Source organism: Haplochromis burtoni, unplaced genomic scaffold (assembly GCF_018398535.1).
Source record: "Haplochromis burtoni strain Fernald_Lab_line unplaced genomic scaffold, NCSU_Asbu1 Contig_574, whole genome shotgun sequence".
Lineage (NCBI taxonomy): Eukaryota > Metazoa > Chordata > Actinopteri > Cichliformes > Cichlidae > Haplochromis > Haplochromis burtoni.
In genome coordinates this window covers 282,374-298,156 of record NW_024582935.1, presented here as the reverse complement: position 1 = coordinate 298,156, position 15,783 = coordinate 282,374, and the positions used below count along the sequence as shown (strand labels likewise).

The window sequence follows — 15,783 nt, the reverse complement described above, 5'->3', positions numbered from 1 at the left end:
TTTCTTCAGTAGCAGATACTGGCAAAATACTGTTGCTGTTAATCTTACTGTTTGCAGTTTTTACACACTTACATATACATACGCAGTTACTGTGCCTCCATTAAGAAAGACAGGCGTCAGGGTGAACTTATACATTTAACATGGACGCTCTCACAACCTAAATACCTACGCCAACTTTGTAGTTGGTTTTGCGAAAACATTTTATTTTTATTAAATTTCTGTATGCTGTATGAATTTTGTGCATTCCCCAGTTGTGAGTCTACACCAGTCGTATTTCATAGCGTTGTGAACCTGGCCATGAGAGCGAGAGACACAAAATCCAAAATACTGTCTTTAGTTATTAACATTTTTTTTTTTGAAAACGCAACCGGGAAGGGAATTTTTTTTTTTTAACTAAAATGGGAAATCTCCATTTTCAAAAATATCTGTGTACGTGTGGACGGATTCTTGTTATGACTTGCGTGTGTGTCAGCCACCAGAATTAACATATCTCACAGTGGCAATCCCAGCTTGCTAAACTCTGACGGTTGCAGCAATTAGCCACTGTAGCAATGACTAGCAGTGTAACACAAACACTATTGCGCTCTCTCGGTGAGATTTCATGAGCTTGTTAAGCCACTAACAACCCAGTGTCCTCTGCCACATTCCAAATCCGACCGATAACAGCCACTTTCTCCCGACTATGTGCACTTTGTTAGACTATTTTTCAGCTATAGTCGTGTAGCTAATACCAACACTAGCTAGCAGTGTAAAAAGAAAAGGAAAAAGTGCATTTTGGTGCATGCTGTACGAAAAGCATTACAGATAACTTTTTTCCCAGCACGCAACAAAATAATTCTGTGAAAACATCCCCAAGTAAAACAAATGTATTTAATTTACTTACCTTCTCACTATGCCCACTAACGCAGTGCCAAAGGTTGCATGTGGCTTAACAGTCTTCCAGAAACTGGCGGTCAATTGCGCTCTCCTTGAATAATGTTGTTGTATAAAGACCGCGCTTATGTGATTGTCCAATCATATTTAGTTGCTGTCTTTGAATATATTACATCATTTCCGTTGGTGGTCAAACATCATTACAATGGTTTTAGTATACTAATTTAGTCATTTTATATCAATGCAAGAAAAATTAGTAGTTTCAGTATTGTTTATAATTACGTAAATGGTACTTTATTCAATAATGTAAATAAGAGAAACATGAAAGGCTTGTGTAGCATTAACTAAATTCATTTGTGCAAATCCAAAAGCCTGCCAATTCCCATTTTTTCAGTGTAGTGCAGTCAGAGGGGAAGAGCCAGGGCCAAATGTGAGGCACATATCAAGCACAGAATAATAATTGTAATCTGAGGATAAAACGCATGTACTGAGGCTAAAAGATGCTTCAGTGCTCTCAGAAGACTAAAAAGATGGGTGAGGTTAACAGTGACTCGAATGAGATTAAACAATGCTGCTGTATGCCATGTCCACCAGGAGAGACTGGACAGTATAGATGTAAAACCAATATGCCAGCAGTTTATCTCAGTTAACGAGAGGAGAAGGCATGTGTTTGGCTCCTTCACATAGTGGACATTGAGTTGTTGTGTGGGGCACCAGTAGTCCATGTCTGTTGCTGTAACAGTGGTTCATGTTTGGAATAAAAAATCCCAGCTCACTGATTTGATCGGGGCAATAGTGCCTAAAATGTTGCATAATTTTGCTGAGAGATCTTTTACTTTGTGGTAATCTTAGATGAGTAGTTTTATAGACAAAACCCACCAGGTCATTCAGTGTTCCCTTAGTGCTAATGTATAAGAGATGTTGGTGTAGTATAACTGAAGTAATGTTGTTAAGTCCTTAAAGTCATATTCTTTTATTGTCATGACTGTATTTGAAGCTATTTTTATGTTTGTATGATACCTGATTTATATGAAATATGGCTGAAGTAAACTAAACTCTAAAAACTCTAAAAGTCAGTCATTTGTTATATAATTCAAATGTAAAAATATGAATTGTAATTTTAAATGGTTTAAAAGCATATAGAATAGCATATGTAGACAAGTATATTTCTCCTTTTTTATCAAGAAGCAAAGACAAAAAGGGGAAAAAAAGAAACAGGGCAGGGTTCGGTGGTTGAATCATCCGTCCCCACCAATGCCAAAACCAAATCTACGCCCTTACTCCACACTCTGCCTTTTTTTTGTCAAATGGTTCCAGACTTTTCTTCTTTTCTTGGTGTCACTCATTTTCTTTACTGTACCTTTCCAATGTGACAGTGTTGTCTCTTTTTGCGCCCGGCTCTCTTTCTTTCCTTCTCCCTCCTGCTCTTGTTGTATGCTACTGCTGTTGCGAGTGTAACTACCGCCCTGCCCCCTCAGCTCAGCGCTGAGCAGAGGGGGGAGGGGCGCAAACGCAAGGCTCTGTTTGCCATCTCTGCTCAGTGCAAACACAAGGGTGACTTGCAGCGTGAAGCGAAAAAAAAAGTGAAAGAGAGGGCAGGAGAAAGAAAAAAAACAAACAAACCCCACAGCTCCCAATAAGGAGCCGGCTCGCATCGTTCACTTCAAAGATCCGGTTCTAAGAGCCATTTCGTTCGTGACCGACCCATCACTAGTCAGAATGACTATTGACTATTTTTTTCCCAACTTCACACTAAGATATGAAAGTGTAATCTGATTAACCTTGAGCTGTACAAAATTCATTATAGTTGTCATGACAGAGTAAAATAAGCATATTTTCTACGTAACTTGGAGAAGGGTGGGGGGCATAGCTGTTCTTCATAATAAGTTTATTTGTTGGACTGCATCAATTATTATTCAGGGACCTGTCAAGGCAAAATTGGCAGCAGAAGATGCCCAGACTGAGGGTGTATTCTGATACAATGATAAAAGATCACACAGTCAGGAAAAAATTATTCGAACCCCTACTGATTTTGTAAGTTTGCCCACTAACAAACAAATTATCAGTCTATAAAAAAAATCCAGAAAAATGTATTTCAAAAAAGTTATAAATTAATTCACATTTTCATAAACAAAAATAAGTATTTGATCCCTTTGCAAAATGTGCTTTAGCACTTGGTCGCAAAACATTTGTTGGGAACCACAGAGGTCAGCTGTGTCTTGTATTTGGCTAAATATTTTGCACACATCTCAGGGGGGATGTTGTCCCACGCCATTTTGCAGATCCTCTCTATGTTTTGTGGTGGAAGCCAGAAATCTTGCTGATTGATCAAATACTTATTTGCATTTTCAAAAAAAATCAGATTATTAAATGAAATAAGTTTATAACCTTTTTGAAATGCATTTTTCTGGATTTTTTTTATAGACTGATAATTTGTTTGTTAGTGGACAAACTTACAAAATCAGTTCACTTATAGACTAAATTAAAAATCAGCAGGGGTTCAAATAATTTTTTCCAAGACTGTACAAGCAAAAGATGATCTAGGCGTTGTCACACATTTTCATACTTGCCAAAAAGCAACAGTTGCTATCCGTCAGTGTAGTCCCAAATTACTCTTTTTATGGACCATTCATTATTTTCAGTGTTGCATGTAACATGTTCCAAAGAGATGTTACTGTAATTGAGCTAATTTTTTATAATGTAGTAATGTAACATTGGTTACATTGATGGTATGAATTATTATACTACCTGCATTAAAAAGTTACAACAGGCATCTGTTGTAAGAAAAAAGAAAGAAAATTTTTTTTTGTTAATGGACGCTTGTGCTATACTCAAAACAAAAAGCTAACAACAAGCTAGCCAAGAAGAACAGTGATATAACTGACCATAGAACAGGTAACAATGGCAGTGTTGCATAGTCAAACTTGTAGTATTGTAAAATCCCATTTCTAATGTTTCTAAAGTAGAATCACAGTGGCATATTCATTTTGAACAAGCCATAAAAAGGGCTTGTTTCAGCAGCAATGATTTTATTTGACATTACATTGTGTTTCATGTTCACAGCAACAGCTTCCAAATGCAAGTGCCAAACTTGGAATCAACTCCAGACCTTTCACCTGCTTAACTGATTGAGAAATAATTAAGAAACAGCCCCAGCCTCTCCATGAAACACCTTTGGAGAAAATTCTCTAATTACATTTGAGCCCCTGAAAATTGGGCACTTTCACTGAAAATGTTGGTCAATCCTCAAAGGTCATGCAGCATTGCTGTGCATTGCTTTGAATCAGAGCGAAGAGTCTGCATTTTAATTGCGTCTCTATTGTTGCTTTCAAAATCTATTGTGGTGTCTCATGTGAAGCCAAAATTCTGAATATTCTATCACTCTGAAAACATTTCTGAACCTAAGTGTATGGCTACTGTAATGCTTACAATGAAAACTGAGAACTTTCTGTAGGCAAAAAAGGTTGACCTACTATGACAGTTGCAGGGAAGTGAATATCAAATTACAAAACCCTACCCTTTGTTAACAACAAATGTTAGGGTTAAATTCTTTATACGAAAATAAAAGTTGTGCAAAGGATTTGATTTGAAAGGTAACAAATCCAGCGCATGTCAGTAGACTGCAGACTGCTGTCAACTGGGTTTTGTTTTTTTGCCCCTCCCAGTTTGAACGAGTACTGTAGAACAAACATGTTTTAATGAGTCAAGCGAGATCAAAAAAATGAAAATTTAGACTCTAACCGTAATGGCTGTGGGGTTTCTACTACTGTTTGGGCCACATTCAGATCCACCCCCAAGTTTTTCTCTTTATTTACCTAAGGTATCAATGCCAGATGAGAAGCATCCTTTTACTCTGGAAGAGGCTGTTAAAGTTGGGTCAGTGAGTCAGAGAATGGTCACCTCTGACCAATAACAGTCATACTGAGGTGAGTTATTGAAGATATGCTGAGCTTTTCAGCAGGGTGCTGTTTTTGCTGCTCTTAGTCTCTGTTCACCATGGTTAGTGAAACTCTCAGGCTTAGTGAATAAACTCTCATATGATGTGAGAATGTAATCAAACTTATTACCAGAGAAAAAAGTGTTATTTTTAGACACTTGAGCCTAACATTAATTGGTATAATATTAAGTTATGAACAGCCATTGTTGTTGTTTAGTGTCCTTTTGTCATCTGTCTGGGGACGGGATGTGGCAGTCTAATCTGCTAACAGTAAGTAACTGTGACAATGTTGGGAATGAATAAGCATTTGTATGCATGTTTTCATGTGTTAGAGCCCTGACTTCAAGTTCAGGAGATGATGGTTGAGGTGAGGAAGACGAGGATGACATTTTATTAAGATGCCCGTGGTGTTGTCTCTTTCCTTCCCATTGTCATTTCTTTGGTGAAGTGTAACCCCTCTCTCAGAGGATAAAACATATTTATCCATATGGCTTGTAAGTGCAGACAGGAATCGAAATGTCCCTTCAGGGAATTTGAACAGCTACAACTTCTCTTGCCTTCTACCTCTGGCATAGCGCGCACATGCATACATAAAACGCCATTAGTCAGAAGGGAGATGCCTGTCCTGCCCACTGTATTCACAAACAGCGAACCTGCTCGTGCATTTATATATGTATTTTTAATGGATAAATTATTAGTTTATGAGAATGCATCCATTTGTTGACATAATAATGTATGCTTATGGGTACAGTATTTTTTTCTAATAAAAAAATGAAAATTACTGAGTGTAACTTTAAAACAGTAATAAGATACCAAATCACATACATACATACTATTTCACATGCTGCACATATGATATTTTCTCTTAGTACATTTCCAAAATCACTGCAGAGGTCTGATACCCCAAAGGTTGAGGCAGCCATGAATCACATCTTATTACCTAGTCATGGCCATTATCACACCAGGTGTTGTTTTGGACTGAACTTTAGGTGAACTCCATCTCAATGCTTTTTTTTCTATCAAATTGGAACCTGTGCAGAGGCATAGGAAGCGGGCACTTAGATCATCTACACCTACAGATCTCTGTCTGGGGCTGGAGTTAGCTCATCTGGCAAATGCAATTGCTTCTTCACATTTTTCCATTTGCCGTTTTCTGCTATATGACACAATCCATACTGAGACATCCGCAAAGTTAAACAAAAGAACCACGGCATTCACACATATCAAACTGTCCTTGTTAGGAACCTGATAAAGTAGATTTGGAATCATGGAAAGCCTTCAGGGAGACTTCTCTTTCTTGATCAGATATGTAATGTAGGTCCTGCTTTTTGGTTGCCTTTACTGTGGAAGAGTGGTTCTCCACTCTAAAAGATTCTGGCAGTGTGCATACCAGGCTTTGAATCAACTAATCTGGATGAACCAAAGAAGACAATTGCTTGATGGGAAGGAACGAGACCACCCCTACTGTCTGGTTTGAAAGCACAACTAGGACAGGTCTGGTATATCTCCACAGCAGTCACAAGAGCTGGCTGGATTTACTTAGGATGGGTCAATAGAACAGGTGAATATTTCAATTGTTGTTGTTTTTCTCCTAAGCTGCTTTAAGGAAAAATATTTTAAACCCTTACTTTTAAAATGTATGACCTGATCTTCAGATTTCTTTTGGTCTCTGTAGATAATTTCTCTGTTCTGTAGCGGTTACCAGTGGCATTAAAATTATCTGCATATAAATGAATGCAAGAACCCATCAATGATATTCACTTCATCTGTGCTGTATATGTTTAAAACTGTAATGAAAACTGTAATTCATATACAACTCTTTTAGATTTTCAATTGCTGAAGATTTCAGAATATATAGCTATTGTATAGGTACATAATACAGGGTATTAATCGACACAGTAGGTCTCAACTACAAATCCCACAGTTCTTTGCCAAGACTTAACCAGATCATATGACCAGGGAGCCGAAGCAGGTGGTGTGATCATATGATGTTGTCAGGCGAAGCTGAGGAAGAGCAGGATCTCTGAATCACTGAATCACAGCCCACATCAATCCCTACATTCAAAGGTAAAACTGGAGGAATCCCTCCTTTTCACCCTGCGTTTTTCAGCCTGTAGTGACTGTTTTAATGCTCCAGCCTCACACCGAGGCAGGAGGAAGAGGGGAGGAGATTAGTAGGGAGGAGAGTAGAAACAAAGATGAGGGGGATGGGAGGCCATCAGAGATGCCTTTTCGTTGCTTTCTGCAGACAACAAGAGAGCAGATGTTTGTTGAAATCTTTCTGCTGTAAACATATTGTGCCTGCAGGCTAAGTGAGGAGCGTGTGCTTGTAACTTTGTATGGATGCCATATTCTTTGAGATGTTCAGAGAAAGGATGGATGTGTGATAGTTATACTCACTTTCTCTTTTAAGAGCTCTCTCTGATAAAAGCTATCTGTTGTGTCTGTGATCATGTCATCCCTGGATAGTTCCTGTTTCCTGCTCTTATTTTTATTATTCTTGGGAAAGTAGGTTTGGGAATTAACCGGTTGCTTTTTGGACAGTGTTTTAGCATTCAATTTCATATAATTTAACAATGTTAAGGAGCCAGACAGCCCCTTTAATGGGCCTGTTTTTCAGGCTGAAACATGTTTTTATATTGTGTTTATACTTTAGACTTAAATATGAAAACACTGAAGGGCAGGCGCCCTGGAGATAGGTCACTTTGCTCAGTTTGCCATAGCAATTTAGCATGTCACATGTGTTTATGGGAGTAGATTAACTTTAGGTTTATGTTGCAAATAGATATATCTATCTTCTTCTTAAGTGTTTGATCTTTTAGGGTGGTATGACATTCGTGTATGCCCAATATGAAGCTACACTCTATATCTGGCTAGCTTAGCTTAGCATGTAGACACACATAAAGAGTTAGAAACAGCAGATACTTACACCTAAATGACAGAAATGGCTAATAGCTTTAGCAAATTTACTGGGCGAGCATCTCCTGGCTGGAATTTCACAATAGCATAAAAAAAAGCCTGTTATTAAGAGGAATTTTGAATCTCTCTAAGAATCCATTAAAAATGGCAAAACCTGCTGGCACCATGGGACTTACATGCTGACAGCTGTGTGTGTAGTACACATGATGCCAGCTAAAGTATCATGTAGTACAATTGCTAACTCTTTCCTAGCAAAAGAGCAAAGACACATTAATCCAGCTAGTAATTTGAAATAGATGATAAAAGTCTCATATGTGTATCCCCAAAAAAAGGAGATATTGAACATAAAGACTATTAGAGATCATTTTCTTGTCTTTTCACCATATGAATAGAATAGCCTTTATTGTCATTGTACAGAGTACAACGAAATTGGAGTGCCACTCCCTTGGTGCAAGATTCAATAATAAATATAAATGTAAAATATAAAAAGTACAATAAAACAATCGCAAGTACTCAAACAATAGTAAGTACGATATATACAGGATAGCAGCATTAATATAATAACAGTATGAATAGCAGCATAATATAATGACAGTGACGGTATGGTATGGTATAGCTAAGCAGGTTCAATTGTTTTTGTGCTTATTTACTACGGTGATAGCTCTGGGAAAGAAGCTATCCCTGAATCTGTTTGTCCTGGTTTTATGTGACCTGTACCGTCGGCCTGACGGTAATAGTTCAAACAGTTGGTTGCTGGGGTGAAAGTGGTCCTTGATGATATTGCCAGCTCTGCTGAGGTACCGAGAGTTTGCAGTGACCTCCAGGCTGGGCAGAGAGCAGCCAGTGATCTTCTGGGCTGTGTTGATGACCCTCTGCAGTACTTTCCTGTCCGCAGCTGAGCACCCTGCATACCATGTTGTTATGCCGTACATTAGGATGCTCTCTATGGTGGCTCTGTAAAATATCACCAGCAGCCTCTCCTATATGGTAGGCTATATGGTAGGTCTAGATCATAGTTGTGTTATGGGTTCAGTGCTCTTATCATGGAGTTATATTTTGAGAAACTGACTTTCAGTTTTCTTTTTAGAGTTGCTGCTGTATAAGCTGCTGTAGAGCATGCATGGTCTAAAAAAAAAATAGTAGCTGAGAAAACAATCTGCCCTCAAGGTTCTGGAACTTTTAATTATGTCACATAAGCCTTTGAGAATATGACAACGATGCACCACTGAACAATTGACATCCTGCTACACATCGTTGGGCTGACTCAGTCTCATCTACTGTCATCTACTCTCCCATTTCTTCCTGTATTTTAATCTGTCTGCTATTTTTTAATGAAGTGATGAAGATGAAGAAAACTTGTTTTGGGATTTAGGCCCCTATGTGGATTTCTGTTGTTCTTCCAATGGCTTGACAACACTTTTGGTAGTTAATGCATCAAAACAAATTATTACATTTAGTCTTTCTCTGAGTTGCTCGTGGAGGTGGAAGTATTTCAGTAAACTGAATGAGTTACCTATCTTGTCTCTCTTGAGTAAGTGAAAATAAACATAGATTATGCAGTTCCCTTTAGGGTTTATGCATTGTAATGGTTCTTGTTTTGGATTTTCGGTCTGAAACATTGCAGTTTAGTCCAGTCTCAGTCTCAGTGCTTTTCCAGCCTCATATCTAAAAGCAGTAGGTAGCAGTTTTCAGCTCTGATAAAACCTACTGTGCACCACCTGTCCAGCACCAAACACAAATTTGACACAGCTAGAGTCAAATGCAAATGTGTGAAAAAAAACAGTCAGAAAAGACTGTGGTGTCCTCCACCTGTAAAACCATTCCTGTTTTGAGTGTTGTCTCATTGTTGCCCCTGTATTGAATCTGTTGTTAATTTAATCAAAGCAGCTGAAACTGGTAACACCCCCTCTGCTACTGAAGTGAGCAGACTGATATCTCTGAAGTTGAATTTACTTTTTTGTTTGTGTTCCTTCTGTAGTGCTTTACCCATAAAGTCCGAAAGTCTTAGTTTAGTTTTCTGATTACTTTTAGGATATAACTGGTTAGTTCTGTTTGTGTCCATTTACCCTTAACCCCCGATCCCCACCCCCCACCTTTTTCCTGTTCCATCACTGACTTGTTGTGTCATTGACTTACTTGTGTATCTCCTCGCCCTATGTTCCCTGTGCTTTTTGTATTTGCATTCCTAGTGATTTTTGGTATTTGGATTGCCTTGCATTGTTCTTTGATGATTTTGGATTTCTGGACAACATTTATCTCTGAACTATCAATATCAAAAGCTCACTTTAAGTTTCATGCCTGTCTCCTGTTCAAATTAATCTACTGTAAAATTCGGGCAGTGTAATATCATAATACAAGTAACTGAAGGTCAAGGTCACTATACTAGTTTGGAAGAATACACTACTAGTCTAGAACAAATGTTCTGTTGGACTCAATAATTATGTGAGCTTGAGTTGAATTATATGCAAAATAAGCAAGGGGGTTAAAAATACCCAATGACTGCAGTAACTATCGCAATTCCTGTCAAAATGAATACAGTATATTGACTCATCTGATGTAAAGGATGAAATCTGAACTAAAACACACCCAGAAATTCAGCTGTGTCAGCATGACATGACAGCTTAAATCTCCATTTCATTTGTAATGTTTACATATGGCTCCTATTCAGAACTGCCATCTGCTGTGGTATCTGCACGAATACACGATCATGCCTTGACATAACAGTTACAGCCCCAGTGCATAAATAATTAGCTGTTGTTTGTCATTGCGAGATTATCCCAACAGTGAAAGGGTAGATCTATTGTCCACTGGCTATCATGCAGGTAACAGTAAACAACTGTTTATTTATATTTTCGTCCATATTTACTGACGAGTTCTGCCAAAAAAACAAACAAAAAAAACGGACAGAATGGTTTGCTGACTAAAATCTGATGTATTTCTAAACGGAAAATCACTCTCTCTCCCCCACCAGCCTGAGCATTGGGTTATTCTGTGTTTTTTTAATACATTTTTAATATGTTTTAGGAAACAGCCTGTAACCATAGACTGTATATAAAACAAGGATCTAGTGACCCTGACATCAGCTTTTGGTTTTGTAATGTGCCGAAAAGACTGTTTGAATCAAAAGTTGGAGTACTAGTTATCAGCTAATGCTAGATAACTAGATTAAGAGTTTGCATCCAGTCTATGGGTACAATACAGAGACGACCATACCTGCTAGCCACAGACCTTTAAACATAACATTTTTACTTACCAAAACTCAAAAACTCAAGTAAACCCTGCTTGGAACATTTGTACCACATCATATTTTTCAGATATGTGCACATTTTTCACATTTCTTTCATCTAAGAAATATTGTAAAATACAACAAACAAACAAACCTCTACACCTTGGACCTTTTAGTACATTTTCATTTTCTCCCAGGCAGTATTGTAACTCACTTTTCATGATTACCACTCAAGCCTCCTTGCACCTGAACTGGTTCAGAATGCAACAGTTATAATGTTATAGCAAAAACTAGCAAGCTATAACCTATCCCTCTTGCTTATGGTACCCTTCACTGGGTTTCAGTGAAATTCAGAATTTACTTTGCAGTTTTATTAATCCCATAGCAAGCCTTTCATGAGAGGCAGGAATGGTATTTCAGCAGTCTAATCCTTCTAATCACCTGACCACGGCCGTTTAACTGTAAGACACATTTTAATTCCAGAGGCGATCACACTTTTGAGGTTGTAGCTCCTAAACAGGTCATCACTTCATTCACTTTAATTAACTGCTGGAAAGTTGTTCTTATAGATTTACTTAAACATTTTTCTGTGGTTCACATTGTTGCTTGTATGTATGTATGTTTGAATGTATATAACAACATGTGTACATATATATGTACTGTATGTTGGATAAGGGATGAGTGCATTTCTTAAATGTCTTAATGTTCTTAGAGAATTCAGTGGCCTAAGACCTGCCTCTATGGTCATGATATTGTGTGTTTTTTGACTCAAGAAGTGACAATAAGCTTAAATAAAATTCTGTCATCACAAGCTCTGGTACTTTAGGTATCTGATGAAAATCCCACTCTCTCACATCCATCTGGGAAAACATGGCACTCTGATGCTGGCAATGCTTCAGGTTGGGTGGAAGTTATGTGGGAGGAGATTGTGCAGGCTATGCTTGCTACGATCATAATCCAGGTCTGGATAAGTGATGCAAAACTAAGAGCTGAATTAAGTAACAAGGTGTATGTGGTAGAGCCTTTAAGACTTGTAAGATCCAGGTAGGATGTACTACAGATCAGACTGTTACTGCATATCCCAACACCCACAATGCAATCTGTTTCTGGACCACCTCATCACTGCTGAACAGGAGTATGCTTTCAGTCCCCAGTCCTCAGTTACAGCAATATTCTAACCGTGTCATGTGTCCATAACAATTTGTCCCTTGCATTTTTTTCACAACAGTCATCCAGGTTTTATCCCCAGGGGGTCAGTTAATATTACTGGTACTATTTCACTTACACACAAGGATTAGTCTTTATTTGTTTCTTGTACTAAAGTAGTTTTTAGTGCCTAAAATTATCTAGCAAGTAAAGGCAAGATTGAAAAGGAAGTGAAGAAAAACTAAACAACAAGGTTCCAGCAAGATACAAACTAGTTTGTCTAAACTGCAACCAACACCTTATCTAGACTTTCTGGGTCTCTAAAAGGGTATTGGCTGGTGCATCACCCAAGTGTGACACCATAGGTGTAGTGGATAGATACAGAGGTGGTATCTCATAAATCAGCATTAAGAATGTCTGGTGTCTCTGTGATACAGATTATACCATGATAGTGTATTTCCACTGATACAACATGACAGCAGTCAATTTTCCACTGCAACGTGGAGCATTTTTACTCAACATCAATTTTACAAGGAAATTACCAAAAAGGTTTTTGAATTGTGAAACTGAAAGAACATTTTTCGAGCTTACTGCAGCATAAGCTTATTTTGGACATATTTTGTACTTTTGTTAGTTATATAACCACAATCCCCAAAATGATGCTCTATAAAATGTAAATAAAAAATGATTCACAAATTTCACACACCCACATTTGTTTCACATTAGAACATAAAAGATGTATCACCTGTTTAAACTGAGACATTTTACTAGATGATAAAAAAATACAAATTTATTTTAAATTTGATGTAAGCAACATGTCTCAAAAAATTTGGGATGGGGAAACAAAATGCTGGAAAATTAAAACAGCTCAACAAATATTGTATAAGTTATTAGGTTACCTGGCAACAGGTGAGTAACATGGTTGGTTATAAAAACTACATCTTAGAGAGGCAGAATTTTTAAAAAGTAAGTAAAGGCAGAGGTTCTAAAAAAAGTACATGATAGCATCAAAACAATACAGAGAATATGGAGAAATGGCCAATATTGACAGCCCCTGATCTTCAGTACTGCATTTTAAAAAAAGGCATGTCAGAAAGGATTCTGTCAACGAAAAAATTGCATAGGGTCAGGAACACCTGCAGAAATCTTGGTCAGAGTTCACCATGCTATGCACAAATGCTTAACATTTAAGCTCTTTAAGGAATGAAGAAGCCATATGCAAACATGACCTGGAAATGCCACCATTGCCTCTGGGCCAAAGCTCATTTAAAACAGATTAAGGCAATGTGGAAAATTGTTGCGTGGTCACTTAAATCGAAATTTGAAATTCTATTTGGAAAACATGGACGCCACATATTCTGGACTAAAGAGAAGAGGATATTTAATCATCGCTTTTATCATCGTGCACCTCTGGTGATTTGGGGATACATCAGTGCCCATGGAACTGGCAGCTTGTACATGCGGAAAGGCACCAGCTGTACTGAAAGTTATACACCAGTTTTAGAGCAGCATATACTCACATTCAAATTGGGGAAGCTCATTGCTTATTTCAGCAGGAATGCTGAACCACACACTGCATCTATTACAACAAAATGGCTTCATAGTACACACAATAGAAAGTTAATAATGTATTGAAAAATATGACAAAGAACAGTCACGAGTGTTGAACTGCTAGAATTCTGTAGCAAAATTCTGTTTCCAGTTCCCAGAAATGACGGACTGCTCTTAAAACAGTGGTTCTTAACCTGGGTTCGAGCGAACCCTAGGGGTTCAGTGAGTCGATCTCAGGGGTTCGGCAGAGCCTCCGCCGTGACATGCACGGCTCATTTTGTGCACCAGTAAAAAACATATCTATGTCTTGAATTTGAAAAACATATTTTATCTTTCACTAAAGAGGGGTTCAGTGACTGCGCATATCAAACTGGTGGGGTTCGGTACCTCCAACAAGGTTAAGAACCACTGTCTTAAAAGAAGAGGGGATGACACTGTCCTAAACATGGTCCTGTTCCAACTTTTTTGCAATGTGTTGCTGCCATCAAATTCAAATTAATTGAATATTTTTCTTAAAATGGAACTTTCTCTCACATTAAATTTTTATATTTTCTGTTGGGAATAAAATATTAGTTTTTTTTAGTCCACTCAGACTTGCATGTTTCCTATGTACAACACTGTAAAGTTTAATTATAGCCAACAGGAGGTAATCTCACCTTTACCCTTGTTGTAACACGGTGCATCATATTGGCATGCAAACATTTTCTTTCTGTGACTCAGAGAATGAGCACTGTAGCTCACATAATAATGTAAGTAGCTGACTTGAATGCTAAATGGCAACAGAGACCCCTTGCTAAGGACAGGGTAGAAAAGGAAAGGAGGCCTTTTCTGGATTTAATTTGTGGATTCAGGGAGACAAGAGGCCCTGCCCTCAGAGATAACAAGGCCGGGTTCTGTGATGTGTGAATAATGGCTGGACAGAGGTTTAGAAATCATTAGAATAATCAGTCCTGATGTGGATGGAGATGGACCAATACAAGGGATGCCTAGTGATGGCTGATGTACTAATTAAAATGCTGCTGGTGCACTGTTCTCGTTTTCCACAACGCAGACATACTCTGTACCAACCTCTGCCTGGGAGTTTTGTTTTAATATGCTCCTGCTCATTGCTCCATCCTGATTTGCCTATTAAATTTTATTCATTCATTCATTCATTCATTAGAATTACATGTTTTTCCTTGTTCTCTGTTGTAGCGGAGCGCTGCTGGAGAGTTTTGATTGAGCAGCATTTTACCTTTTCTTTCAGTTGTACAGTTAATCTTTCAGCAGCATTTAAGCTGTAAGTCATTGCTGCTGTTGAGTATTCAGCATTTTTGAAGTTTTATTGCAGTCGGCTACTCATCTTGCTGTCTGCCAGATTGGAAACTCCATTGATCATATCAGATTTGTTAAGTAATTGATTGTTACTGGTTATTAACCTTCCAGAACTTTGGACCCACTTGCCAGCCACTGAGAACAGCCTGTAATCAGTCACAACTGGCAGCCGCTAATGAAATTAGTTCCTGGTTCTGCCTCACAACTTTGTTTGTTCCACAAAGTATTGGCAAGGGCATAGAGATGCCATGGTTTACTCTCCCCAGAGAATGAAGTGATAGAACAACAGAATGCAGATAATGAGCTTCTGCGTCATTGTTGTCACTTTGTAATTACTCATGTGTCTGACCAAAATATAGAGAACATTAAAAGTTATACTTTTTTAACTACCATCCACAGAGAGGATGAAGACATGGACATGATCACTGCACAAAAAAACAGCTTTACGGGCCATTATGGGCCATTCAGCATCCATCCATGCACCCAACTAACTTGCCTAGATTTGGCATTTTGTAATTCTATCATTGATAAAACAATGTCTTAAAACTTCAATACCTTTTAGAACAAGCTGTAACTGTAAATATTGAAATCGTGGCCCTTGCCCTTTCTCGAATTGCACATTATACCTTACGTGGAAAGCTTCTCTTTGACCTGGGAGCTTGAAGGGTGAGCTTTCATGTTTGTTTCAGCATGCAACAGTTCCTGGAATTTGTCTGTATGTATTTATATAGTTAAAGCCAAGAAATCACTAGTGACCAAGGAATGTATGAAGTACATTCCAGGGGCCAGAAACAATTAAGCTAGGTGTCTTATATGC

General features: G+C 38.1%; 1 protein-coding gene across 3 annotated transcripts in view; it reads left to right on the top strand.

The window, feature by feature from the left end:
- Positions 1 to 6,777: 6,777 nt before the first annotated feature.
- The window catches only part of tsnare1 (T-SNARE Domain Containing 1), a 277,117-nt gene continuing 268,111 nt past the window's right edge, over positions 6,778 to 15,783 (top strand). For all 3 annotated transcript variants that reach the window (XM_005948142.3, XM_005948140.3, XM_005948141.3), the window contains exon 1: positions 6,778 to 6,877. The gene's annotated coding sequence lies outside the window, so the exon portion shown is untranslated. The remainder of the gene's footprint in view (positions 6,878 to 15,783) is intronic.